At 35.1% G+C, this 27,249-nt stretch overlaps 1 protein-coding gene and 2 long non-coding RNA genes across 19 annotated transcripts in view; 1 reads left to right on the forward strand and 2 right to left on the reverse strand.

Moving 5' to 3' along the window:
- LOC141424043 (uncharacterized) overlaps window positions 1–937 on the reverse strand; it is a 26,774-nt gene extending 25,837 nt beyond the window's left edge. For 5 of the 6 annotated variants that reach the window (XR_012448850.1, XR_012448849.1, XR_012448851.1 and 2 more), the window contains exon 1: window positions 649–808. This is a non-coding gene — a long non-coding RNA (uncharacterized lncRNA). The other variant, XR_012448853.1, reaches the window with a different exon arrangement.
- Window positions 1–5,441, forward strand: part of LOC141424044 (uncharacterized) — an 8,161-nt gene extending 2,720 nt beyond the window's left edge. The window contains exons 2-3 of one of the 2 annotated variants that reach the window (XR_012448856.1): window positions 509–651; window positions 5,098–5,441. This is a non-coding gene — a long non-coding RNA (uncharacterized lncRNA). The remainder of the gene's footprint in view (window positions 1–508; window positions 652–5,097) is intronic. The other variant, XR_012448855.1, reaches the window with a different exon arrangement.
- A 12,265-nt stretch (window positions 5,442–17,706) lies between these two features.
- Window positions 17,707–27,249, reverse strand: part of LOC141410508 (C-type lectin domain family 2 member F-like) — a 31,150-nt gene continuing 21,607 nt past the window's right edge. For 2 of the 11 annotated variants that reach the window (XR_012448859.1, XR_012448860.1), the window contains 3 exons: window positions 25,990–26,060; window positions 25,033–25,122; window positions 20,084–21,833 (listed from right to left, as the gene is read on the reverse strand). The gene's annotated coding sequence lies outside the window, so the exon portion shown is untranslated. Of the gene's footprint in view, window positions 17,841–18,958; window positions 21,834–25,032; window positions 25,123–25,989; window positions 26,061–27,249 lie in introns of those variants that run through there. The other 9 variants (XR_012448863.1, XR_012448857.1, XR_012448862.1 and 6 more) reach the window with 8 other exon arrangements.

Genomic DNA, 27,249 nt, shown 5'->3' on the forward strand with positions numbered 1-27,249 from the left:
GAGAAGATTAACTGAAGACTAGGATTATAGACAACTCACTTGAAATAATTTTCTATAAAAAGAGCAGAAAAATACATGGTAAGTCTAACAATTAAAGTACAATTGTGACCAGAGCTAGGTATCTTCAACATAAAGGAATCCTTAACTTTTAAAAAATTTTCTTTGGTTAACTTCTTTAGGACTTAAATAATTTTATCCTGAACCCCTTGATTGTTTTACTCCTGAGAGCCAGGCTTTCATTAATTGGCCACAAGACACGTTAGTTTGAGTGGAATGATTAATGATAGAAAAAAATGGATTTGTGGAACATTGCTGAAAAGGGTGGGCCTGATAGAGAACAACAGAGGCAGGACTAGACCTCAGTGTTTCAGAGGGAGATCAAGGATGGGTGGAGAATTGAAATGATGGTGTAAAAAAGAAATAGCAATTGACTTGATGTTCTTCACTATTTTGTACAAGGCACACCATACTAACCATCTCATCTTATTTTCATTTTGCTTCCTGAGAGCTAGGGCACATCAGAGACAAGGCCTGAGGATATACAAAGAAATGAAACCAGACTAAAGAACAGAAAATCTGTAAAGAAAATCATGCTACTGCAATCACAGTGTGGTATCCAAATGAACGAGTGAGGACTTGAATACATACCTAGTAATGTCCATCTTCTTCACTTAACTGATTAGAATTTTCTTTGTCATTATGTTTTTATGCTTTCCCCTTTTGTGGCATATAAAAAACAAATAATAATCCATTATAAGAAGACACAAAATCCAAGTAAGCCAAATTTAAGCAAGCCAAAATTAAGTAAGCCAACCTCGTTGTAAATGATGTTTCATCTGCCAGGTAACCATGGCACACATCCCACTCTCCACGAAGAAAACAAAGTCATTAAGAAATCAGTGGAGCATGGTGTTCTAAGCTACTAAGAACAACCTTTGAACATGTTAGTGATTTCACTCCAAGTCAAATAAGTACATCCTAGTTTACCACAGTTCACCTTTGTCCAACCTAGCATATAACCTTCTTCCTACTTCCCCAAGGTGTGGAACTCTACTTATTTTGCTGTATTCTAAGACATGTGTTTGTCTGTAAGCCCTTGATAAATTATATTTTGTACAACCCTGAGTCCTTCTGTCGCTTTGGTCATCAGGCACATTCTGCCTGTGGCAACTGGTCTCAAACACCAGAATTCCCCAGAAGCAGAAGAGTATTTTGAATCATTCATGGAGAAACTTACATGTTTAGTATTCTTGGTTCCTGGAAAACAGAACAGGAATTTCCCTCTGCTTAACCTGCTCAACCTGGGAAATTCCTCTGTCTGGTCATGGACAGATGTTTTTGTGGTAGCTATTGTTTCTTATAATAATAAAAACAATGCAAAGGAAGTCTGAATGTGGTTGTTTTAGAATGCATGTAGTTTCCAAATGGCATCAGCTATAGTTTGGATCTTAAGTATCCCCCAAAATGCCCATGTGTTTTGTAGCTTGGTCCCCACATATTGGAACCTTTAAGATGTGGTCTTAATGAGAAGTAATAGGATATTAGGGATGTGTCCTTGGAGGAGACTGTGTGATTTGGGGGCTCTTGCTCTCTCTCTTTCACTTTTGGTTGCCATGAGTTGAGCACTTTTGATCCATCACCTGCTCCCCATCATAGTATGATACCTCAACCCAGGCCCAAAAAGCATCACTGCCAAACAACCATGGCCTAAAACTTTTGTCTAATACCATTACCTAAAATAAACATTTCCTCTTTTTAAGTTAATTATCTCTGGTATTTTCTTACAGTAATAGAAAACTAATACAACTTTTTTTTCTAAATAATTTTCCCCATATTTCCCTGACACAAATTTCCCTTTCTTCCTTTCCTATTGTTCTTCTGTAGAGCATCTTTCTCTTTTGTTTCTTCTTCCAGGAAGTTCCCAGGATTTAACTCCATAGATCTATTAAATAGGCATATAATAAAGTATGATCTCCTGGGAGTTTTAGAGCTCTATTGCAATAATATTTAGTGAATTTTTCTTTCAGAAAATTGCTTTAGCATGTTATTAGAAGTGTTGAGAATATAATTTTACTTTTTTTTTGAAGTTTAGAATGTTCATCATTTTTTTCCTTTCTCAAGAGGGAGTGACCTGCTCTTCACACAGGGCTTTTATCTGAATCTCGTTGGGCTTATGACAGAACATATTGACTAGAGTTGGCTCTTAGTTGTACCTGCAAGTAATTTTTAGTTTTACACTGTGACATTCTGAAGCAGGACTTGGCCCAGTTCCCAAGCTGTACAGTTAATGCATTGACTCCAAAGCATTATCAGCACATGTGCACTACTGCAGGGTTCCACAGTTTCTCTACCACGAGGTTTTATTTCTCCAGAATCATGCTCCACATATCACTTCATATTTCTTTACAACACAGTGACAACTGTTTCCTTTATTTCACCTTTGTGAAATCTCAGTTTCTGAGATTCCACCTTCCCCATTTCTGGTCTTTCCCAGATTTTCCAATCCTGTTTTCAAGAAAAAAAAAAAAACTAGCTCTGTCAAAATTGTTATCCTCAATCTTGTAGAAGAATGCTCTCCCAACTCAAGGTATTAATGACTTCACATAATATTAAACAAACACATGTGACCATGCATGAGGGCAATAAACATTTCTACATAAGAACTGTGAATCAAAAAGGCTATTAATTTTCTCTTTCAATTCTGATGATTTTTGCTCAAAGTATAAGATGCTCATTTAGATACTGAGTCACCTATTTATTCAAGCAATTTCTTCCACATTTTTCAGTAATTTTTTTTTCTCTGAAGCTGTTTCTCTTGGGCCATTTCTAGAGCCTCAATCTTACACAATTAAAGATAAAGAAGACATCTAGACTGACCTTTCTGTCAGAAGACAAATACCTGTGGGTATGGTGCTCACAACTACACAGATCTTTAAGCCAGGAGCCAGTGCCTCACACCTATAATCCTAGCTACTTGGGAAGTTGAAATTGGGAGGATCAGGGGTTAAGGACAGGCTAGGGGAAAAAAAATCACAAGAACACATCTCAACAGAAAATAGTCAGATGTGATGATGCATACCTGCCATCCCAGCTATGGTGAGAAGCCTAATATAAGAACATCTTGGTCCAGAATGGCCTGGGCAAAAACCAAGACTCTATCTCTAAAATAACCAGAGCAATGTGGCTCAAGTGGTACAGGAACTGCTTAGCAAATGTGAAGCCATGCACTCAAACCAGTATAAAAAAAAAGACTGATCATTAATACAGTGTTTCATCCCACAGTCTCTAAGGCTGGAGTCACCCAAAAATGGCAGTAGGGAACAGCCCACTAGGTAGAGCTCCAAACCATCCTGAGATGGGGCCAATTGGCATTCCAAAAAGAGAAACATTGAACTCAGAGGGTAAGCAGTCCACAGCATTTGTCAGGGGGACTGGCAGTTGGCTGCAGCTGATCCTTGGGCAGAGAGAGAAAACAGTGATTTTCTGTCTAGGTGCTCTGTAGTGAAAGTCAAGGTGTGGGGCTTGTATTAAGGTTTAAGGAATTTGAAGTCATGGCCAGGGCCAATTTCTTTTGGTGTTTTTGGCAACAACCTGAGCGCCTTGCCAGTACCCTGGAATTGTTCAAAGCTTGGCTTGAGCTCAACCCTGCTGGAAAAACCCTGTCTCTGTTTAGGTCACAGAACAGTCAAGCCATTGTGTTATTTTCTCTCAGGATACAGAGATAAGCAGGGGTGGGTAGGGACCTTTACCTAAGGGCATATAAAATCTATCAGCTATGTAATTATTCATCCACCAATCTTATATTCTTTTTAAAAATTAGTCTGTGAAAGTAGACTGTCTCTCATTGCTGTATTTCTAGTGCTTAACACATGCTTTAGCACACAATAAGTGTTCAGTAGAACATTATCTAAATGACTGAGTGCCTTTGTTCTTTCTGAAACCCACTCTGTTAGCTTGCTCATGTCCGTGCACAGAGGGCCACATCACAGCTGTATCCTGGTGACAACCATGGTGTTTATTCAAGGAAAATCAATTCAGTGTATAAAAAAGTACTGTCAATCTGAAACAGAAAGTTAGTTCTGATCTTCGATGTTTAAGAGAGGACTCAAAGGTAGAACACCTTCCAATCTTCCATATTTTCCCCCAGCATGACAGAGTCCAATAAATATAATGACTGGCAAGAAATGCCCATTATTCACTTTTGCTATCATAATGACCTGTACAGGAAAGATATGTCTCTGCCAACCATTCAGGTTAGCCAGGAAAGAACAGAGTGGCGGGGTTTTGTTTGTTACTTTGTCTTTGGCTTCTTATCCAAACAGTAATGAGTCAATTGCAAACCCCTAAAGCTCCTCCTGTACAAAAGATTTAGTTGTTTAAAATGAAGGGACAGCAAAAGGTCACAGCCAACAGGAGCTAAAGGGGGCGTGATGAGTGATTGTAATGTAATATCCCAAATAGGATCCTGGAACAGGCAGTAGGTAAAAACTGATGCAATATGAAGAAAGTATGGACTTCAGTTAATAACATTAGTACTGATTCATTAATTGTACAAATGCATCCTATTAATGTGAGATGCTCATAACAGAGGAAATTGAATGTAGAGTATGTGCAAACTCTCTGCTGTTGTCATAATTTTTCTGTAACTAAAAAACTGTTCTATAATAAAAAGGTTGTTTTTATAAAGGAGTTGATGGATCAGGTGCAGTGGCTCAGACCTACAATCCCAGCTACTTGGGAGGCGGAGATAGGGAGGATTGTGGGTAAAAATTTAGTGAGACCCCATTTCTATCAATAAGCCAGGAATGGTAGTTCATGCCTGTGATTCCAGTTATAGGTAAGATAGCAACCTATGGTTGACCCCAGGCAAATACACAAGATTCTATCTGAAAATAACTACAGCAAAAAAAAGTTGGGGTGTTGCTTGAGTGGTAGAGCACTGACCTAGCAAACATGAGGCCCTAAATCCAAACACCATTACCACCAAAAAAAAAAGAGATGACATTTTTTTAAAAAAGGGAAATACAGCAGTCAAACCCTGCCAGAAGTAGAGGGGGATCTCCATCTCTAAACACTAATGCTTTTATCCATTTTCAGTTTGTAGGTTCAACATCACGGGTCCAGCTCACAAGAAGGGCTGTGCTGCGTCTCAACTGAAGGTGCCTATTCTGCAAGATGTCAAAGTGAGCTTAACTGAACATTAATGGATTTTCAAGAAGTAAACTCTGGTCTAAGAAAAGCACAATGTTTTTTAAGAGTATGGCTCCTGAAGTTATTCTATCCTACAGCATGTCTTGGGTTTGAACCTTAATTATATCCACTGAAACTTTCTCCTTTTTTTCACAACTATAATCAGATTTTAATACTATTTTTGCCTATTTTATGTGCTACTCTTTTTCTCTTTAGGAATAATAAATGCAATCATTTTTAAAAAGCTTTTATTTTTGAGGGAAGTAAGGTTGATTTTCTTTATGTATTACAAATTGTTTTATTAGCTTATGTGTTGTTCAACTTTCTTTAATTAAATATTGTGGATAATCAACTAAAAAAGAGGAAACATTTATTTCAGCTCAGTGTTTTGAAGGTTTAAGTCACTGATTGGCTGACCCCATTACTCTTGGCCCTACAGAAATACAGTATCTCATAACCAGGGAATGTGGCAGAAGAAGAAGCTGATGCCACAGTGTCCAGAAAGTAAAGGGGGACAAAGATCAGAAGCTGTGGACCCAAGATTCCCTTCAAGGACACACTTCCAATCACCTAATTTCCTTCCTCTAGGCCCCATTCTAAAGACCCCATTACCTCCCAACATTGCTGTGGATCAAGCATTCAAGACATGGACCATCAAGGGACATTCAGGATCCAAACTATAACATTGTGCCTCTGACCCCCAAAGGCACATGCCCATCTCAATATGCACAATGCATTTAGTCCACCCCAAGAGTCTTAACAGTTCCAGAATTATTCAAAGACTTCCAAGTGAAGTCTCCATCAAGACTCAAGGCAACTTATCACTGAGCCCCTGTGAAAATCAAATAGAATTTTTTTTTTATTTCTAAGATACTACGGCCAGGATAAATGTTACTATTCCAAAAGAGAGGACCAGAAAAAATAGTAAGGGGTGATGGAACTGAAGGGAGACTGAAACTCTGTAGCAGAGACATCAAACCCCAAGAGAGATGCAGGATGTGGGTAACATTATAGGATGATGTGGGCTTCAAAGGCCTTGAGCAGCACACCCTAAGGCTGCAGGCCACCTGGTTCCTCTCTTAGGCTGGCTCTCCCCACTGGCTCCATCTTCCTTCAGCAGTTATTCATATTTCAGTCCCCAGGATCCGCACTGCAGCTTTGATTTCATTCTCACATCCGCATGCATTAACCAGTCAAGGGTTACCTACTATACACTGCCTGACCTTCCAGGTTTTCCTCTGAAATCTTGGTGGAACGCTCCATGACTCTGAACTCTTGCATTCTGCATCTCTGCAGAGCTAGCATCTCATCAACACCACCAGGGTCGGCCACCAGCATGAGCTAATCTTGGGCTATCTTGAACAATGACAAGGTATCACAAAACACTGATCATCACAAGTCCACTCCCTTTCAAATAAGCCATGTCATCTCTAAATATAAAACGCATTACACATACAATCTATTTAATACTTATTCTTACTCGTCTATAACTATTTGCTTTTATAATCAAGGAAACTGGATTTTCCAGTGTTGTCAAAAGTAAAACTATGATTCATCCCTGAGTCCATGAGATTACAGAACATAGGCTACTTCCAGTTTCTGCCTGTTGGGAAAGTGACAGGCAATTTTGTCATGGTTCATAGGGCCTGGTTTCCTCATGGCTAAATAGGGCATTTCCTACCAGGAGAAATAATAAATTAGCTATTGGGAAAATGTAGAATCCTAAATCAAACACACCTTATATTTATAAGCACAGTGTTCATTCAATTACAACCATAGCCTCACATGATTGGTAAGGCCTATGACACCTGCTTTCTCTTCACAATTGCAGAAAATTCCTCTTCCTTCAATAATTGAAGATCTTAACAGCTTTTCCTCAGCTCATGTTTCATCATTATAGTCTCTCAACTTCCCCAGTTATTCTAGTGCTAAATCCATTGTGCTATTCAGCTGAGTGTAAGTGGACTGAAAGACATTTTGGGTGTGTTCAGGTTATAAATTTCTCCTCTTTATAATGAAATTGCTGTGGTCTGATAAGATGTGTTCATCAGTAAAATGCCAGAATTTAATAATATTGTGTTTCACCTTGCTTTAAGTGATTCATAGTTTTCCACAACTAGATAATTACCAATAAATTTGATTCATAAAACACCTTGAGAATTAGGCAGAGTAAATATAAATAGTATTGTATTGCAAAAGGGAAAAAAAGTTAATTATATAAATATTTACCAAGTATTCATTATGTGCTAGAATGGCAAACACAAAAGTGTATAAATGTATATATTCTCTAACTCCTAAAAGTTACCATCCTGTCCAAGATAAAAAGCTAATAGAAGGACTGGAGATGTAGCTCCATGGTGGAGCACTTATCAAGTATATGCAAGACCCTGGGTTCTATATTCAGCACCACAAGAAAAATAAAAAAGGAGGAGGAGGAGAAGCTAATGAGAAAGAAATTTTGTTTTCAAACCTGACAATGTCCACTCCATTACTATTCTCCCTAAGTAGTTATATTTCCAGCATCGATGATTTTATTATCACAAAATAACTCTAAACTCCATCTGCTCCAACAAGCAAACATTTAATGAAATTGTGTCAGCCTGGCTTCCAGCATTATACAAAATCTTTCCAGTAACATAAAGATATCATCAATAAACAACTGAGATTAAATTCTGTAGCTTCAAATATTTACTCATCCTAAATACTTGAAAACTATTATTTTATCATGAATAATAACTATTATTAATAAATAATAAATAAAATAACTTATTTTATTACTCATAATCCCTATGTAAATGTCATAAGGTTGATGCAAGTATAGTTTTATGTAGCAAATTTACTACATATATGAATTTTTCAAACTTGAAAAGTGCAATCATATATATGTGAGTCTCTGAGCCTCACATCAGTCCTACGAGATCAACAGGACAAGAAAAACTTGATTTTGTTGTGGTAAGAAACAGACTTACAGGTGTCGTATGGTTTGCTCAAAATTAACAAAATCATAATTCATGTTCATACATGACATAGAGAAGGATGGAATCAAGTTCATAACCATTCTACCTTACCATAACAGGCTTTGGACTAATTCCAGGAGCTTCCAAAACCTTTGCAACACACAATTTAGCAATACCTAAATTAGTATGGGGGATTAATATGGGGATTAAACCCAAGGCCTTGCATTTCCTAGCAAATACTCTTTCACTTGAATCCTTTTGTTTTTATTTTGTTTTTGAGACAGGGTCTTGTTAACTTTGCTGAGGCTGCACTAGAATTCATGATACTCTGTCTGTGCCTCCTGAGTAGCTGGGATTACAGAAAGGTGACACCATGCACAGCCTTATCTTCCACCTTAAGAATTTTGAAATATATTGCTAGAAAATACTTTAAGTTTCATGTGAAGTAAATTTAAATACAAAAATTATTGCTTTATTTTTCAGAACTCACCATCTTGTCCATTCGGTATCATTAATCCATTGCTAGGATTGGTCTTGCTCTCCTCAACACAGTCCCATGGTAAGGAGGGCCTTTGTGACTCAATAGGAAATCTCTTCAGAAAAGAGATAAAAGTCACTAATCTGACATAACACAGCTTCTCTCGGTATTACTTCTATGACATGTTCTTAATTGCTTTTGAAAGTGTCTTCTTTTTTTTTATTCATTTATTCACATGTGCATGCATTGTTTGGACCATTTCTCCCCCTCCCCCCCTCCCCCACTCTCTCTTCTCCCACCTCCCTCACTTCCAGGTAGAAACTTTTCTGCCCTTTTCTCTAATTTTGTTGAAGAGAAGACATAAGCATAGTAAGAAAGACAAAGCATTTTGCTAGTTGAGTTAAGGATAGCTATACGGAGAGATTCCTAGCATTGCTTCCATGTACAAATATGTTACAACCCAAGTTGATTCATCTCTCACTGACCTTTTCTCTAGTTCCTGATCCCCTTCCCATATTGACCTCTGTTGCTTTACGGTTTCTGTGCTAGCTCCTCTGCAGTAGGGACATCAGACACTTTCATGTTTTTGGGTTTCCTACCTATCCCCATTCCTCCCATATGTGCTTTCCCCTTAGCGTGTGACCCAAGTCCTACAACATTGCTGCATTTGCCCTAGATCTAAAGTCCGCATATGAGGGAGAACATATAATTCTTGGTCTTCTGAGCCTGGCTAACCTCGCTCAGAATGATCTTCTCCAGTTTCATACACTTACTTGAGAATAATAAGATATCATTCTACTTTATGGCTGAGTAAAACTCCATTTTGTATAAATACCACATTTTCTTAATCCATTCATCAGTAGTGGGGCATCTTGGCTGTTTCCATAACTTGGCTATTGTGAATAGTGCTACAATAAACATGAGTGTGCAGGTGCCTGTGGAATAACCTGTGTCTCAATCCTTGGGGTATATACCTAGGAGTGGGATTGCTGGATCATATGGCAGATCTATGTTTAGATTTTTAAGAAGCATCCATATTTTTTTTCCAGAGTAGTTTCACTAACTTGCATTCCCACCAGCAGTGTACAAGTGTTCTTTTTTCCCTGCATCCTTGCCAACACCTGTGGTTGGTGGTGTTTTTGATGATGGCTATTCTAACAGGGGTAGGTGGAATCTTAGTGTGGTATTGATTTGCATTTCCTTTATGGCTAGAGATGGTGAGCATTTGTTCATTTGTTTTTTGGCCATTTGAATTTCTTCCTTTGAGAAAGTTCTGTTTAGTTCAGCTGCCCATTTCTTTATTGGTTCATAGATTCAGGGAGACTTCAGTTTTTTAAGTTCCTTGTATATTCTGGTTATCAGTCATTTGTCTTATGTATAGCTGGCAAATATTTTCTCCCATTTTGTGGGTGGTCCCTTTATAGACCATTTTTTTGTTGTGTAGAAGTTTTTCAATTTTATGAAGTCCTATTTGTCCATCCTTTCTCTTAGTTGCTGAGCTGCTAGGGTTCTATTGAGGAAGTCCTTGCTATACCTATTACTTCCAGAGTATTCCCTGCTCTTTCCTGCACTAACACCAAGAGTTTTGGGTCTGATATTAAGGTCTTTGATCCATTTTGAGTTCACGCTAGTATAGGATGATAAGCATGGATCTAATTTCAGTTTTTTGCATACAGATAATCATTTTTCCCAGAAACATTTGTTGAAGAGGCTGTCTTTTCTTCATCATATATTTTTGGCACCTTTGTCAAAAATTAGGTGGGCATAGCTGTGTAGATTCATATCTGGGTCTTCTATTCTGTTCCACTGGTCTCAGGCCTGTTTTTGTGCCAGTACCGTGCTGTTTTTATTGCTATGGCTTTGTAATATAGTTTGAAGTTGGGTATTGCAATACCTCCACCTTGCTCTTTTTGCTGAGTATTGCCTTGGCTATTCACGGTCTCTTGTGTTTGCAAATGAACTGTAGGGTAGATTTTTCAATCTCTGTGATGAATATCATTGGGATTTTGATGGGAATTGCATTAAACATGTAGATTGCTTTTGTAGTATAGTCATTTTTACTGTGTTGATTCTACCAATCCATAAGCACAGGAGATCTTTCCATCTTCTCTAGTCTTCCTTGATCTCTTTCTTCAGGGGTTTGTAGCTCTCCTTGTACAGGTTATTCACATCCTTTGTTAAGTTTAATCCTAGGTATTTGATTTCTTTTAGAAGCTATTATAATTGGAATTGTTTCCATATATTCTATCTCAGTTTGTTCTTTATTGGTGTATAGAAAAGCTAATCATTTTTGCAAATTGATTTTGTATCCTGCCACCTTGTTGCAGCTGTTTATGGTGTCTAGGAGTTTTTGGATAGAGTTTTTTCAGTCTTGAAGGATCTTGCCATCTGCAAATAGGGATATTTTGACAGTTTCTTTACCTATTTGTATTCCTTTTATTTCTTCTTCTTGCCTAATTGCTCTGGCTAGGAATTCCAGTACTATGTTGAATAGGAGTGGGGATAATGGGCACCTTTGTCTTGTTCCTGATTTTAGGGGATATGGTTTCAGTTTTTCACCATTAGGTATGATGTTGACTGTAGGTTTTTCAGATATAGCCTCTACAGTGTTAATGTACATTCCTTCTATTCCTAGTTTTCTTAGAGCTTTTCCCATCATGAAGTGTTGTTGGATCTTATCAAAGGCTTTTTCTGTATCTATTGAGATGATTGAGTGGTTTTTGTCTTTGCTTCTATTAATGTGTTGTATTACATTTATTGATTTGCATATATTGAACCACCCTTGCATCCCTGGGATGAAGCCAACTTGGTCATTGTGAATGATCTTTCTGATGTGTTGCTGGATTCGGTTTGCCATTATTTAATTGAGGAATTTTGCATTGATATTCATTAAGAAAATTGGTATGTAGTTCTCCTTTTTGGAGGTATCTTTGTCTGGTTTTGGGATAAGTGTAATACTGGCTTCATAAAATGAGTTAGGCAGTGTTCCTTCTCTTTCTATTTTGTGGAATAGTTTAAGGAGGGTTGATATTAGTTCTTTTTTAAAGGTCTGATAGAATTCAGCAGAGAATCCATCAGATCCTGGACTTTTCTTTTTTGGGAGACTCTTTATGGCTGCTTCCATTTCATTTTGTGTAATAGATCTTTTCAGGTGATTAGTATCTTCTTGCTTCAGTTTTGGATGGTTGTAAGTATCTAGGAATTTGTAAGTATCTAGGAATTTGTCCATATCTTCAAGATTTTCAAATTTATTAGAATATAGGTTCTCAAAGTAGTCTCTGATTATTTCCTGGACTTCCATGGTGTTTGTTGTTATCTCCCCTTTTGCATTTCTCATTTTACTGATCTGGGTTTTTCTCCCCTCATTTTAGTCAGGTTTTCCAGGGGTCTGTCAGTCTAATCTATTTTTTCAAAGAACCAGCTTTTTGTTTCACTGATTCTTTGTATGGTTTTTTTTGTTTGTTTGTTTCTATTTCGTTGATTTCAGCCCTTATTTTTATTATTTCTCTCCTTCTGCTTATTTAGGGATTTGCTTGTTCTTGTTTTTCTAGGAATTTGAGATATAGCTTTATGTCATTGATTTGAAATCTTTCTATCCTTTTAATATATGCACTCATGGCTATAAACTTTCCTTGTAGGACTGCCTTTGCTGTGTCCCATAGGTTCTGGCAGGTTGTGTTTTTATTTTCATTAACTTCCAGGAACCTTTTAGTTTCCTCTTTTATTTGATCAATGACCCATTGATCATTGAGCAGTGTGGTTTTTTAGCCTCCAATTGTTTGCATGTTTTTTACTGTTGTTTTTGTTGTTGATTTCTAGTTTTAATGCATTATGATCAGATAGAATACATGGGATTACTTCTATTTTCTTATATTTGCTGAGGCTTGCTTTGTGCCCTAAGATATGATCAATTTTGGAGAAGGTTCCATGAGCTGCTGAGAAGAATGCATATTGTGCTGAAGTTGGATGAAATATTCTGTAGATATCAGCTAGATCCATTTGATCTATTATTGTGATTTAATTCTAGAATTTCTTTACTGATTTTTTTGTTTGGATGACCTATCCATTGGTGATAGGGGGGTATTAAAGTCTCCCCCTATCACTGTGTTGGAGTCTATTTATGATTTAAGTCCTTCAGGGTATATCTGATGAAAGTGGGTGCATTGACGTTGGGTGCATACAGTTTGATAACTGTTATTTCCTTTTGGTGTGTTTCCCCTTTTATAAGTATGGAGTGTCCTTCTTTATCACCTTTGATCAATGTAGGTTGAAGTCTACTTTGTCCAAGATACGTATTGCTACTCCTGCCTGTTTTCAGGAGCCATGATTTTGGGAGCCATATATTGACAATTAATATTGTCAATTTTCATCCTTAATTCATTTCTCTCTCTATTTATAATGGTTTTTGTTTCATTTTGGTGTTCATTTAGGGCTCCTATGAGTTCATTTATTTGTTTATGTGTTTTCTCATATTCTTTATTTTTGTTGTATGGAATTTTTTGAGTCCCTCTTGTATGTTTTGGTTGACCATGTCTAGTAACATCTCCATGAAATTCTCAGTGATTACTTGCAGGATTTCTTCTTTTAGAGTGTTCTTGTGGCCTTCATTGGGTTCCTTAGCATAGTTATCTTTGTTTTGTTAGTGTCTGGAACTGGGTATCTGTTTTCTTCATTTCCCTCTGAATTTTGTATTAATTTATTTTGGGTAGCAGAATGGTTTCCATCCCTTTTTTGTCTTCCCATCATTCCACTTGGTGCTGTTTCTGTCCCTAGTCTGTGTGTAATTTAATATTAGCTAACTTACAATGGTAAAACTAACAAAACAAAGAAAGTAAGAGAAAAAAAGAAAGAAAAAAAAGATGAAGAAAACCAAAGAAATCAACAGGGAGAGGTGGCAGACAAACAATCAAGGAACAAAACAAACAAGCAAACAAACAATATAAAAATTCCATTTTCAGGAACAATAGAAGTTCAGTCTTAGTAGTTCTGGTGTTACATCTTCAGCATCCAGTCCTGGTGTTAGTATTTAAGCAGTAGCTCTGTCTTAGTCTCACCAGGTGGTTAGTGAGATCACCAACCACCAGTTCTTTTCCCCATCTTTCAGTGGCAGCTGCTTTGTCAGCTCCTCCCTCTGAGGTTTAGCAGCCGATTTGCTTTTGCCTCACCCCTCTTCCACTGGGGCAAGTTTGGAGATCCTTTTGCTGGCTCCCTGCTGTCAGTGTGCTATGCTGGTTTGCTGATTATTTTTTCAGTTTTGTAACGTTGTTTGACTTTGGGTGTTGCTCACTGGCTCAGGATATGAGCTTTGTGGGCCACTATCTGCCCTATTTCAGGCAGTAGCTATCGCCCTCCCACTGTTGGCCCTTCTGCCTTTCTAGTCTTTGTTTACTGAAAGTTCCCATGGAGATCAGCTCCTTGCATCTCCCTCCTTTTCTGGTGTGCTTACAACACCCCAACCCCTCTGCTGCATGCTCCTTTTTAGTTCCTTGTTCATTATTCAGTTTTCTTTTCTTTTCTTTTCTTTTTTTTTTGTGGGGCAGGGGGTCAGTCTGTCCAGGGGGCTATGCTGGTTTACCCCAGGGGTGGCTTTGGGAATACTATGTGCCTCTTATTTGCTCACCTGTTGGTCTGCATCTCCCAAGCCGGTTTGGAGCTAGGATCTGGCAGCTCAGAAGCCCTCCTGTTTTCTCAGTGTAATGTGGTACAGAGAAGCTTTGTATGGGCTGGGGGTTCACTGTGTCAAAGCCTTTTTTTTCTGCCAAGGGTGGCTCCAGAGTCTCAGCAAAGTTTTGATTTATGGAGCTCACACTGCCTGCTTCTGCATTCTAGTTGCCATCTTGGATCCTCTGAAAGTGTCTTCTTTTTATATGGTGTTGTGTGTTTATACATAGTGAATATGTACGCTGTTTATCATAGCTAAAAACAATAACTTAAATCAGAGTGAAATTGTTGGCAATATATTTCCTTTTCTTTCTACATATTACCCCTTTGTAGACTGTCCACAAGTTGTTCATCAGTTCTGTTGGTTGATATTGGCTTGTTTCCCATTTGGAGTCACTATGGATGTTGTTATAGCATTCTTGTCACCTTCCCTAGAATGAGTGTTTTAGACCACAGGTGATGCACATTGTAAAATTTGAGAAATGACATTGAACTAATGTAACTGTACCAAATTATCCTCACACCAGCAGGCCAATTCCTTCTGCTTGCATCCTCATCACCACACTGAACACCTTTTTATGAATGCAGGCTTTGAATTTTAATGTAATTTAAAATATAAATATTTTCTCTTATGATTAACAAATGTAATGACCACTGGAAACCTTTTGCTCTTTTGAGGTCATAAGAATAACTTTCAATTTTGCTCTACATTTTTTTAGTTCTCTCAGGTGTATGATAGGTTATTTGTTTGAGAACTTTCAGTGTTTTTTGTCATTTTCTTTTGTTCTTTTGAGACAAGGTCTTGTTAGGTAGTCCACGCTGACCTAGAACTCACTATATAAAGCAAGGTTAGCCTTGAACTTGCAATCCTCTGCCTCAGCCTCTTCAGTGCTGGGATTACAGGTCTATACCACTATGCCCAGTTGCAAAATCTTTCAGCTTCTTTGTATGTTCTTTTATTAGGATATATTCATTCTGCAGGGGGCATTCATTGTGACAGTTCCAAAGAGTCTTACATTGTACATTGGTTAGATTGCCCCCACTGTCTCTCCCATTGTACCCTCTTCCTGCCCCACTTAAAGCATTTTCAAGTGGTTTCTTTATTCTGTTCCATATTAGTATATGAAATCCATCTACCATTTGCCATCACCTTAATCTCCTTCTCCCTCCTCTCTCTCCCTCAAGTAACCCGCCCACATTCTACCTGTTTTACAGTCCTGTCTTTCTTTAATAATATTGAAGTCAATGTTCCAAGGGGTTTCATCCATGTGTTCCTGTTGTGAGTCTACTTTACTTTGGTGCAGTCACTCTCTTCCATTGCTCTCCCTTAGCCTTTTACCTTCTAGCCCCCAGTTTTCAATAGCTTTCAATACACATCTTTATATACTCTACCTTCACAGATGTTGCATTTTATGATATTATTGATGTTCGGTCATTCCCTTTTCTTTTCCCTCCTTCCCAGAGTTCCATAGAGTATTTCCACTATTACAGACATGTTCTACATATGAGTTCATATATGATCATGTCTGTTTCTGTGTGTATGTTTACCTTTTGGATCTATCTTCCACATATAAGACAAAAAAAATTGTCCTTTGTCTTTCTGATCCTGGCTTAATTCAGCTTCTTAAAGGTAGGTTTTATAGTTGTAAGCTTCTCTCTCAGCACTGCTTCCACTGTATACCATAAATTATGGTATTTGAATTTTTCACTTCATTTCTCTTTTACTTTTCTTTAACCATTGGCTGTTTAAGAGTGGGCTAATGTCCATATATTTATGAAATTTCAAGGTTGTTTTGCTACTAATTGCTAGTTTGAATCCATTAGCATGGTTTCAAACTCAAAAAATTTATTAAAACAAATAAGAAGAAAATTTTAACAGATTTGTAATTATTTTGTGCATGTGCTAATATATAAATTTACATGTATAAATACCTATATTTATAAATATTTACATATGAATATAGAATATATATAATTCTACATATAATGTTTACATATATATGTGTATATAAATGTACATATTTATACACATGAAAAGAGAATATATATATAATTAACATATATTTATAGATATGAATATAAATATATACTTATACATAAAGAGAGAGCATATATATTTATAAATGTATGATGTAGGCATATATTTATATATATATGAAGAGTGAGTTACATATGTATTTATATATATTTATATATAAATGAATTTATATATTTACATTTATAGATATAAATATATTTATAAGGACAGAGTACATATATTTACAGATATATGTACACAGGTACTGTATATATATATAGCATGCTTATAAATAAATATTTTATATTTTATATTTATATGTATTTATATACATAATGAAGTTATATACTTATACATGTAATTCATATACATTTATATATGTTATTATATCTATATTTCTATATTATACATGAATATATTTATATATTTATATAGAAAGAGAATTTGTATTTATGTTACATATATTTATGGATATATGCTCATATATATGAAGACAGAATACTTATATGTACAATTAAAATACATGTATATTTAAATATGCATATTTGCATATAGAGAGAGAATGTATATTTATAAATATATAAAATTTAAAAATACATATTTGTATAGAGACAGAAGTTACATAAAAATTTATGTAAATATATTTATTATCTGTATAGATATTCATATAAAATGAAAAAAAATGTATATAGTCATACATATATAATTTATATATGTTCATTTGTAGATTATATAGATATATTTATATCTAAATATATATATATTCATATATACATAGGGAATGTATTATTTGTATACATATATTTATATATATACTTGTATATATGAAGAGAATACTTTCTTTAACCAATGGTTATTTAAAAGTGCGTTAATTTCCACATATTTGTGAAATTTCCAATTTTTCTTGCTACTAATTGCTGGTTTTATTCCACATTGTATGGTTTCAAACTTTTAAAAATATACTAACAAAAAGAAATTTTTTTCTGTAAAACCCACAAGTAATCAAAGATAAGTTGAATGTCAGTAAATTTACCACCCATCCAAAGAACTCGTTTAACAGAATCTCACTTCTACCACTATGTTGATCCTCTATCACATCTACCATATCTTTTCTGGCCCTTCCTCCAAAATTATCTTGAAATGTGTAGTTGAAATTTTATTTTTCCTTTCAACTTAAAGAAGAATGCTTGAAGAATAAATTATTTACTCTTATTAATTTGTAAATGTCTCAAAGGAGACATTCACTTTGATGGTAAAAAGTAAAATTCTTTAAAGCCTGGTTTTGTTGTCTAAAGATGGTTTATCCTGCAGAATGTTCCCATGCTTTTGAAAAGAAGGTGCATTCTGAGTGGTCTGTGTGTGCCTGTGGGGAGAATTGGGTTACAATTTATTCAAATCCTTGGTTTTCTTAATGATATTCTGTTTATTCTCTCCATTATTGAAAGTTGAAAACTGAGTTCTTCAGCTCTTAGTGGAGCTATCCATTTCTCTCTTCAGTTCTGTTAATTGTTGTTTCATATATTTGGGTGATGTGGTACTAAAGAAATATAATAAATCAATATGTAAATATAAATATATAAATGTATGTATGTGTGTTTGTTAGATTATCATACTATGACAAACTTTTATCAATATATAATGCCTATCTTGTCTCTTGTAAAGGTATATATACATATGAAGAAAAAATATGTATATTTTATATAGATAACATTTAATATATCATATATATTTTATGTATATAATGAAGTTACATTATATTCATATAAATAAACATAGTTATATATTTACTTTTTTTAGATTCATATTAACTTATATATAAAGAGAATATATTTTCATATATATGAAATTAATATATATATCCATACATATATGTATATGTAAATATACATACTTATATATTCATATTTATTTACAATTATATATACATATATAGAGAATATAGAGATATAAAAGTTATAAATACATTTATATTTATACAGTCATATAGATTGATATATAAATCCATCAATATGTTAAATATGTATTTATTTTATATATAATTTGAGAATATTGTGTATATATATAATTCATATACATTAATATATTAATGTCTTTATATATAAATATACATATTGACATATGCATATTTTTATACAAATATATATACATATATAAATACATGAACATATATATGTAAAGGGAGAATATATATGTGTAAATATATGAAATGTATGCATTCATATTCATATATTTTATATATATTTACATATAAAAAGGGAATATATGTTTATATGAATGTATAAAATTTATACACAAATATATATTTAAATATTTTATATAAGTGCATATATAAATGAGTATATACTTATATTTTCTTATTTATTTATATCTACATATTTATATATAAAGTTATGTCTATGCATATACATATGTATTTATAATTATTCATACATAGGGAGACAATAAATAAATGTATAAAATACATAATTTGTAAATTATATAAAATGTATAAAATATATTATTTGTAGAACAAATGTCAAAAAATAAGTCTGTGGAATCATAAAAAGATTTTGCAAAACAGTTTATTATCTATGTGTGGAGTGTTTCAGGTGTTGCTGACTCTAATCTGAAAGCAGCACTTGGACATCTGTCTAGTTTTATTCTGAATGTACTCACCTAGAGTGGACACTGTCCAGGGTGTCGTGATCGCCAGGGGAAGAGTGTCCATAGGTTTCTACGGCACAATTTGCAGTATGTAATATGCATCGTAACGTGTGCCTTTAGCTATAAAAATCCCTTAATGGTGTTCCTCAGACATGCCTATCATGAAGGAATTTGCTTTCTAGGAAGGCAGTCTAGCACATTGATTTAAAAAAAAGCCTGAGATCTATCCTGGTGGTCCACGTCTGTAGTCCCAACTACTCAGGAAGTGGAGGCTGAAGGAACATAAGTTTGAGGTTTGCTTGGGAAAAGGTAGCAGACCAAAATTTCAAAAAGGCCTAAGGACATAGCTCAAGTAGCAGAACACTTGCCTAGTGTGTGTGAGGCCCTGGGATCAATCCCCAGATCAAGAAAAAAGGCGGAGGAGCTAGAATAGCTAGAAAAGAAGACCATGATACCCCTGAAACGGAGTGCAATACAGCACTTAGTAGTTTTTATTTCTTTTCAACCATCTGTCCTATGTTTATTCATGCATGTGTGTTTACTGAAACAAAATCAAATGTTTCCTTAACAAACTAGTTCCAAACAAGACTTCCTTCCTCAAATTTGCTTTACAAAGTTCAAGTGTAGATAAAATGAAAAGTAAACACTTTGTCCAGGCTTTTTGTCCAAAGGTCATTCTGAGAGCATATCATGCTAAGAAATTATTAAACTCAGTGTGATTAGAGAAGGTTAATTATTACTTTTTATATCTTACATTACTATAATCTAGAGAATTCCGTTTTATTATAATAATTATGGTTGAGGTGGATTCCCAGAAAGCAGTTGTCAAATGCTATTCCTTGGACTAGTTATGTTCTCAGTACTTTATGTATGTGAAATTATCTAATCCTAATAGTACTTTAGTGCATTAAATTTACAATGATATCTTTCATTACTTGCCATTATAGAGCAAGGATGAGTTCTATGTCTCTTGTATACTAGTGGTCTTTCACAGTCTAGACAACTAAAAGGTAGACGTTTTTCAAGTCAAAACCTATGGACAGTGTTATATTGATAACAGAGAGCAAAGTCAACAGATTTCAAAACAGGTAAATAAGGGCAAAGTCACAGGCCAACACGAAGACTGCTAAGAGGCAGTTTTATAAAGGTTCACGTTTACTGGTCAATACCACAGGTCCTGAAAAAAGTTTTAGTGAAAATTTAAGAAAAACAAAATAATAAGCTACACAGGATTGAAAATTAGTCCTTCAGATATTAGCCAAAGTGATTTTACAGCATACAGAAGACACAGAAATACATCTGTTAATGCCAGACACCAGATTAGGTACCTCTTATGTTCTGGTTTAATTATCCTCACAGAAACCCATGAGATGGGATTGTCATGTCCAACTAACAGGAGAAATTTAGGAATGGGATTTAAAGTAATTTTCCAGAAGTTCATCTCACACACTGGAAGACTGGGGATTTAAACATAGGAACTTTATGGGTAAAAAAAAAATTGTCTTTGTACTTAACTGCTGAATTGCAGTCTCTTTACAACTTCTGTTTTTGTTTGTTTGTTTGTTTATTAGTAGTAGTAGTACTAGTAGTGTTTTGGTGGGACTGAGGTTTAAACTCAGGGCTTCACACTTGCAAAGCAAGCACTCTACTGCCTGAACCACACCTCCAGTCCATTTTGCTCTGGTTATTTTGGAGATGGAGGCCCACAAACTATTTGCCCGGACTGGCCTCAAATCTCGAAACTCCGAATCTCAGTCTCCCAAGTAACAATGGTTACAAGCTTGAGTCCTAAGTGCCCAGCTTCTTTGTAACTTTTAGAGGGAAAAAAATCTTCTCTCTCACTGTTTTCTTTCTTTCCTTCCTTCCTTCCTTCCATTTTTTTCCTTTCTTTCTGTTAGCAACACTGGGAATTGAACCCAGAACCTTACACATGCTAGACAATCTTCCACCACATGGATCATACCCCTAGCCCTTTTATTATTATTTTGTTTTTAAGACAGGGTCTTGTTGCTACCTCAGCTTGGGCTGACCTCCAACTTGATATCCTTTTTTCTCAGTAGCTGGAATTACAGGCACACACCACCATACCTGGCTCTTTCTGAAATTTGAACATGGAAATAAAGGTTATAGAAGCTGGAAAATAAAGCTCAAATGCTCTGAATTATACACAAAAGGATAAAGTGATATTAGAAACTCCTTCAGTCCAAAATTATAGAGCATCTATGTCATCTAAGGCACTGGGCTAAGGGTTTAAGATACAGAAAAACATTCCCCTCGAGAAGCTCATAAAGAATGTGGATTTATTAGAAATTTTTATGCTTTTAGCAAGATACTCAGAGCTTAAGTTGTATTTCAGATAAAAAAGTTGAGTTGTTAGCCAAATAATATTCTCTCTACGTTTACTATGCTCCAAGCACTGTTCACATGAATCATGTGACATTCCGTTTCATTTTTATACAGGCCCACAGCAAATCGGAACAGCTTTGAGTTGTGCAAGGTTATGAATGTTCTTTGGTAAAAGAGCCAAATTCAAACCCAGGTAGTATACACACACACACACACACACTGCTCAATATGTGCTCCTAGACTCTAATCACTAATGTGCAATGAATGAAATGTAATTTGTCTGGCAACTTGGTGACCTGAGTGGATAAGAGAGTATGTACTTAGGTATGACAAGCATAAGAAAAGACAAGGAAATACCAGACCTGAATACACATACCAATGTGTTATCTGTGTTTAAATAAAGCCATGAAGTTTGTTTTAAATGACGTGGGGAGCACTTTCCTCATTGTTCTGTTAACGTCAAGGTTCGTCAGAAAGGTTCATCATCTAGTGTAAGTATCACCATCTCCTGAGCGTTTCAGATTCAAGGAGAGAACTTTTCCTGAAAGACAAATATAGTAATGTAATAGACTGTTTTTGTAGTAGAGCAATTCTTACCTATTTCTGGTATATAAGGAGAATAACTACAGAGAATTTATACTTGCACATTCCCCTCAAAAGCACCTTTACTGGGATGAGAAGGCAAAAGACAAAACAAACAAAAAGTAGGTTTAAAAGGTCAAAGTGCTCGTTCTGTTTCAGAAATATATTTACAAAGAGAAAGAAACCCTCTAAAACAAAGAGAGGGGCCTAGTCATAGTCACACACATGGTCAGAGAACATCTCAGGGAAGGCCTCAGCTTCCTCTGCACGATAGCTCCTACTCTAAGGAATTCAAGATAAGGGATGAAACAAGGACAACCTTCAAGTCCTGAGAGGCTGGCAGATTTCCACAATCCAAATTTCAACAAAAAGTCATGAGATACACAATGGAACATGAAATTGTAACATAGTCACAGGTGAGTGACAGAAACAAGCATGAGAACACCCAGGTATTGGACTTGCTAGACAGAGTATTAAAACCAACTTTCCTGAATATCCTCCAGAGCCAAGAAAACACACACTAATATAAAAACTAAAACATGTATATGAATAAAATGAGAATGTCAAAACAATTAGAAATTTAAAAAAACAGTCAAATAGGTATCTGGAACTGAAAAGAACAATAATTGAAATTTAAAAAAAATTAATACAAGGGTTAAGTAGAAGATCTGAGCATCAGAATAAAAGGACTCAAGAGTTAAAGATGAAGGACTAGAAATGTTCAAATATTAGTAACAGAGTGAATAAAATAATCAAGAACAGTGAAGAGCTCTTGAAAGATTTATAGGAAGATATCAAGGCAAACATCATAGGACTCTCAAAAGCAGAGAGGAGATGGGAATTTTCATGCATACAAAGGGTGGTCATTATAAACTAATTTATTAACAGAAATGTTTAAGCAAGAAGGCAATGAGATGACATATTTAAAGTGCTAAAAGCAACTATTAACAAAAAATCTATATATAGCAAAAGAGTCTTACAAAATTGAGGAAGAAGTAAAGAATTTCCCTATATGCAAAAGATGAGAGAGGTCATTACCAATGAACCTATTGTAATAACTTTGTAAATGTCACAATGTACTCCAAATATAACAATAGTTCAAAAAAAGAGGAAGAGAAAGAAAACTAATGTGAAAAAAAGAAATACTAAGATGAAAAACAGTAACAAGAATATATGTAATGGAGAACAAAGACCTACAGTAAAGGTAATTATAAAATCCAGCATAACCATAATTTTGATTTGCAATTCCATTTTTTATTTTCTACAGAATTTAAAAGATAAGTGAATAAAATTATGAACCCACATTAATGGGTACATAATATATAAATACATAATTAGAGACATCAACAATGTAAAATGTAGCAGGGAGACAGAACTGTATAGGAATATAAACTTTAGCATGTGATTGAGTCAAGTTGCTGTCAACTCAAAAGGGATTTTTGCAATTATAGAGATATTATATGTAATCCATATGGTAACAAGAAAAGAAAACACCTCCTAGAACATTCATAAGATGAGATGAGAGGGGAATCAAAATATGTCACAACAAAAAATATAATCACTAAACACAAAAGAAAGTAGAAAGGAGGAGATGCAAGACAAAAATAATTAATACATTTATGAAACGTCACAAAATGGTGAAGATAAATACTTGTTCTCAGGAATCACACCCAGTGTAATTATATTAAATTCTGCAGGGAACACTTGAAACTATCACTAAGAAGACAAATAACCAAGTGAAAACTGCGCCAACAGTCTCAGTAGACATCTCACCAAAGAAGATACACCGATGGAAAATAAATACATGAAAATACTCCACACCACACGTCACCATTGAAGCACAAATTAAAATGACATCACTGTAAATCTGGTGGACTTACAAAAATTCAGACCTGTGACACCAGTAAATGCTCTTGAGGACATGTCATAATAGAACTCTTATTTATTGCTGGTGGGAATGTGAAAAGTGAAGCCACTGTGGAAGAGAATTTGGCAGCTTTTTTTACAAACATCTGTATACCCTTGGATATGCCCCATCAATTGTGCTGCTTGGTATTTACCCAAAAGACTTAATATTATGTCCACATAAAAAGCTGCAAATAGATGTTTACATCAGCTTTATTCATACTTGTCCAAACTTGAAAGGAGCTAAGTTGTCCTTAAGTAGGTGGGTGGGTAAATAAACTGTAGAATATCTGGATATTGGAATATTATTGAGCACTAAAAATAGAGAAGCACCATCAGGCCATAAAAAGAAATTGAGGAAACTAAGATGTTTATTACTAAAAAAATAAATCAATGTGACAAGTTATACATTACAAATTTCCAACTATGTATCCTTTTGGGAAATGAAAAATCCTATAGAAAAAGATCAGGATTTTCAGGACTTGGAGATGGAGGGAAGGATGAAGGAAAAGAACATGGAGAATTTTCAGGACAGTTATAATAGTTGCACATAACATCATAAGTGGTAAGTAAACACCCAATGTAAACTATGTGACTACACAAGTTCACAAATGGCAAATGTCCCCTTATGTTCAGGATGATGGTAAATGAGGAAGTTGTGCAACTGTGGAGACAGGGTGACATGAGAATTCTCTGCACCTTCCTCTTTACTGTGTATGAATGTTTTTATTGGGTTTTTCATTGGGCAATAATAACTTGGGTTATGCCTCTTGCCCTAGGGAATGTCCATTCTAATCCTTTATGGTTTATGAAACTCTTTTGGGGTGTGACTGGGGTTTTCTCAGAGCCTCACTCAAACAAAACAAGTGCTCTAGTGCTTGAACCACTCCTCCAGTCCATTTTGCTCTGGTATTTTGGAGACCGGGTCTCAAACACTATTTGCCTGGGCTGGCATCAAACCTTATTTCTCCCAACCTCAGTCTCTCTGTTAGCTAGGATTACAGGTCCAAGGCACTGGCCCCCAGGGTTTTTTGTAACTTTTTATAAGGGATAATCTCTCTCCTTCCTTCCTTTCATCCTTCCTTCTCCATCCTTCCCTCTCTTTCTTTTATTTCTTTCTTTCTTTTTTCAACACTGGGGATGGAACTTAATGCCTTGCATATGCTACATGAGCCTTCTACCTCTTGTGTCACACCTCAAGCCCTTTTGTTTTTATTATTTTTGTTTTGTTTTGTTTTTGTTTTTGCTGTTACCTTTGCCTATGCCGGCCTCCAACTTGTGATCTTGCCTATTCCTTCTGAGTAGCTGGGGTTACACACATGCACCATCACACCTGGATCACTCTGAAATTTGAATTTGGAAATCATGGTTAAAGACTTTGGAAAATAAAGCTCAGAATTATTAAATTATATATGAAAGGATAAAATGACATTGGAAACACTTTCAGCCCCAAATTATACATTATAATTATACATACAGCATCTATGTTATGTAACATTTAGAGATAAGGGTTGAAAGTACAGAAAACATTCCCTGAAAGAAGCTCACAACAAACATGAATGCTTCAAAATATTTAAGCTTTTAGAAATATGTTCATAGTGTAACTTTTATTTTAGTGAAAAAATAAAATAGTGGATAAATAATATTCACTATACATTGACTCTGTTCCAAATACTGTCCACATTCAGACATGTGAAATTTCATACCATTTTTATAATAGCCATCAGTAAATTTAAATACAATTTTGAAGTATTCAGGGTTATGAATCTTTTTAAGTAAAAGAGCCAGAATTCAACCCGAGTAGTGTACACACACACACACCCTCTGCTCAATATGTGCTTCTAGACTCTAACCACTAATGTGCAATGTATAAAGTGTAACTTGTCTGGAAACTGGGTGACATGAGTGGAATTTAATAAAGGGTAAAACAAGTTTCAATTTAGGTGTATTGAGGATAAGAAAAGATAAGAATATACCACACTTGATTAGACATTCCAATTATTTACCTGTGTTTCAATTAAGTCATAAATTTTGTCTTAGATGACAGGAGACACTTACCCCATTGTTCTGGTAATGTCAAGGCTCATCAAAAAATCATATCTACTATTAAGTACCATCATCTACTGAGCATTAAACTTTGAAGGACTGAACTCTTCCTGAGAGACAAATATAGCAACCCAATAGACTTCTTGCTTTAGAGGAATTCTTACCTATTCCTTGTAGTTATAAGAAGAATAATTACAGAAAGTATATTTGCATGTTCCCCTCAAAAGCGCCTTTGCTAGGATGAAAAGGCAAAAAAAAGTAGATTAAAAAGGTCAAAGCTTTCATTCTGCCACAGAAATATATTTAAAAAGAGAAAGTAATCCCCCTAAAGCAAACAGACACATCCAGTCACATACATGATCAGAAAATATCTCAGAGAAGCCTAAGCTTTCACAGCAGGAAGGCTTCTGACCTAAGAGAAATTCATGTGAGGGAATAAAACAGGGACATTCTTTAGATCCTGAGAGACTGGCAGATTTTCAATTTCCAAATTTCAACAAAAAGTCACATGATACATAATGAAACAGGAAAATGTGACACATTCACAGGTAAGTGACAGAAATTAGGGCTGAGAACACCCAGGTATTGGACTTCCTAGGTAAGTATTAAAACCAACTTTCCTAAATATCCTCCAGGCCAAATTAAAACACACACTAAAATAAAAAACAAAACAGGTATATGAGCAAAATGAGAATATCAAAACAGAAGATATATAAAGGATTCAACAGATATCTGGACTGTTATGAAATAATGAAAGCAGTGAAGGGATCTTGATAGACTTATAGGAAGCCATCAAGGCAAACATCATAAACATAGGATTCTAGAAAGCAGAGAAGAGAGGGGATTACCACATACATAAAAGGATGCTCATTATAAACTAATGTCTAAACAGAAATGTTTAAGCAAGAAGACTATGAGATGACATACTTAAAGTGCTAAAAGGAAATAAGCTAACAAAAAATCTATAGATAACAAAAGTGTACAAAATTGAGGAAGAAATTAAGATGTTTCCACATAATCAAAGGATTAGAATTCATGACCACTGAACCTATTGCAAGAACTTTGTTAGTATCACTATGTACCCCTAATACACCAATAATTTTTTAAAAGAAAGAAAAATAATATGAAAAAATGCTGAGATGAAAGACAGTAGCAAGAATACATATGATGGAGATACAAAGACCTACAGTAAAAATAATGTGTGATAATTATAAAGTCCAAGACTTTGTATTTTTTATTTATAATTCTACTTTTAATTTTCTACAGAATTTTAAAGATAAATGAACAATATAATGACCGCCCCCCCATTACTGGGTACATGATAAATAAACATACAATTAGAGACACCAACAGTGTAGCAGGGAAACAGAGCAGTATGTAGGAATAGAAACTTGAGCATGTGATCGAGTCAAGTTGCTGTCAAC

This window comes from Castor canadensis, chromosome 6, assembly GCF_047511655.1.
Source record: "Castor canadensis chromosome 6, mCasCan1.hap1v2, whole genome shotgun sequence".
NCBI lineage: Eukaryota > Metazoa > Chordata > Mammalia > Rodentia > Castoridae > Castor > Castor canadensis.